We start from the raw sequence: 2,849 nt of genomic DNA, 5'->3' as shown, positions 1-2,849 counted from the left end.
GCGTATCGACGACTCGTTAGATAGACTACGGCGTGCCCACTATTTTTCTTCTCTCGATTTAAAAAGCGGGTACTGGCAAATCGAGGTAGACGAACGCGACCGCGAGAAAACAGCCTTTGTGACTCCAGATGGGCTCTATGAATTTCGAGTGCTTCCTTTTGGCTTGTGTTCAGCCCCGGCTACTTTCCAGCGAATGATGGACACTGTCCTTACTGGACTGAAGTGGCAGACCTGTCTTGTGTACCTGGATGATGTGGTCATCTTCTCTGAAACGTTCGAGCAGCATCTTCACCGCCTACGGAGTGTGCTAGAAGCCATCCGATCGGCAGACCTCACACTTAAGCCAGAAAAGTGTCACTTTGGTTACGAAGAGCTCAAGTTCCTCGGGCATGTAGTAAGCGCCAAAGGGGTCCGACCCGATCCCGTCAAGCTTGCCGCTGTGGCCGCGTTTCCAGCTCCTGCCGATACGAAGGCCGTCCGGCGCTTCCTGGGTTTGTGCGCCTACTATCGCCGGTTTATTAAAGGCTTTTCGAAGATAGCGGAACCCCTGACACGCCTTACGAGGGACGATACGCCATTTGTGTGGCATAATGAGCAACAGGCGGCTTTTGCTGAATTACGACAGCGCCTGCAGTCAGCACCCGTTCTTGCACATTTTGACGATGATGCTGATACTGAGGTGCATACCGACGCCAGCAGCATTGGCCTTGGCGCAGTGCTCGTCCAGCTTCAAGATGGAGTGGAAAGAGTTATAGCGTATGCCAGCCGCTCCCTGTCCCGTGCCGAGGCGAATTATTCGACTACGGAGAAAGAGTGCCTCGCGGTCGTGTGGGCGATCATCAAGTTTCGCCCCTATCTGTATGGTCGTCCCTTCAAAGTGGTGACGGACCACCATGCCCTCTGTTGGTTGGCAAGCATGCGCGACCCTTCAGGACGACTGGCACGGTGGAGCTTGCGGCTACAGGAATTTGACATCACCATCGTTTATAAGTCTGGCCGTAAGCATGAAGACGCTGACACGCTGTCCCGCGCACCCATTGATCCTGCCAGTCAGGAAACAGAGGATGATGACGGCTTCCTGGGCGCCATTAGTTCGTCGGACTTGAGCAGACGGCAGCGTGACGACGCTGAGATTAGACCGATCATCGATCATTTAGAGGGCCGCGACACAACCATACCACGCCATCTGTCCCGCTCGCTGACGTCCTTCTGTCTGCGAGACAACGTGCTTTATAAGAAGAATGCTCGTTCGACCAGCCGTGCTTACCTCCTGGTGGTTCCAAGGGACATGCGCGACGACATCCTCTTCGCTTGCCATGACGAACCGACATCTGGTCATTTAGGCTTTTCACGAACACTCGCCAGAGTAAGCGAAATTTACTATTGGCCCGGGCTTTCAGCAAGCGTCAAACAGTACGTTAAAGGCTGCCGTGAATGCCAGCGCCGCAAGACACCATCCGTTAAACCGGCTGGCTTACTTCAGCCAATTGAAGCACCTCACACGCCTTTCGACCAAGTCGGCATGGACATTCTCGGACCGTTTCCTCTCTCGGCCGACGGTAACAAATGGGTGATCGTCGCGACTGATTATTTAACACGATATGCTGAGACGCAGGCGATCCCAAGAGCCACGGCCTCAGAGGTAGCACAGTTCTTCATGCGCCACATCGTCTTGCGTCACGGTGCTCCCTCCACTGTAATAACCGACAGAGGGACAGCTTTCACAGCGCAGCTTATGGACGAAGTTTTTGAATTGAGCAACACCAGGCATCGCAAGACGACCGCGTACCATCCGCAGACCAACGGACTTACCGAGCGACTGAATAAGACTGTCACAGACATGCTCGCAATGTACATCGACGTTCAACACAAAACATGGGATCGGATCTTGCCTTACGTGACCTTCGCGTATAACACCGCCGTGCAAGAGACGACGCGCTTCACGCCCTTTCGCCTTCTCTACGGTCGCGAAGTCAAGACGATGCTGGACGCTATGCTGCCGTGTCAAGACGCTGACCAATTGACAACTGACGCCGAGGAATTTGCAGAGCGTGCTGAGGAAGCTCGACAGCTCGCGCGGCTGCATATCGGCCAGCAGCAGCAGGCAGACGCACGACGCTACAACATCCGCCACAGGGACGTGTCCTACAACCCCGGAGACCAAGTTTGGGTGTGGACCCCCGTTCGCCGTCGTGGCCTCTGTGAAAAGCTTCTGAGCCGGTATTTCGGTCCGTATAAAGTGCTCCGCCGCGTCAGTGACGTAAACTACGAAGTTGTTCCGGACACAACATCGCAGACACGGAGTAGGACACAAAGACAACCGACCTCAGACATAGTTCATGTTGTGCGCATGAAGCCGTACATTGCGCGTCCGTAATTTTTTTTTTGTTTTCATTTTTTTTCTCTCATTCCCTTCTTTGTTTCTACTTTTCATTTATCTTTGGGAGCTTGCTTCTCCGTTCATTGACTGTGCCGGCGTGACGGCTACATTTTTTTTGTGTACTTTCGCTTTGCCTGCCTTCCTCTTCTTTGTCTTCTACGCCTATTTTTTTTTAGCATCGAGGCGATGCTTTTGTTCGGAAGGGGGGATATTGCCACCTGTAGGTAGTGGGTCGAGGGCAAGAGTGGGTCGAGCCCAAGAGAAGAAAGAAGACCGCGCGCTCCTTCTCTGCTCGAGCCAGCCCCGACGGTCGCGTCTTCCAAGAGCCAGCTGCTCTACGTTTATTAAACCTTCAGGGCTACTTCTCGAGGCTCGTGACAATATACTGAAGATAGAAAACTACATGAATCTACAATGACTCACTGTGTTCCGCAATTGTCGAGCAAATTATGTATCTGGAGCATTATCT

The sequence above is a fragment of the Dermacentor silvarum genome, chromosome 4, assembly GCF_013339745.2.
Source record: "Dermacentor silvarum isolate Dsil-2018 chromosome 4, BIME_Dsil_1.4, whole genome shotgun sequence".
In the NCBI taxonomy this organism is placed as follows: Eukaryota; Metazoa; Arthropoda; class Arachnida; order Ixodida; family Ixodidae; genus Dermacentor; species Dermacentor silvarum.
Note: the sequence above shows the minus strand (reverse complement) of the source record.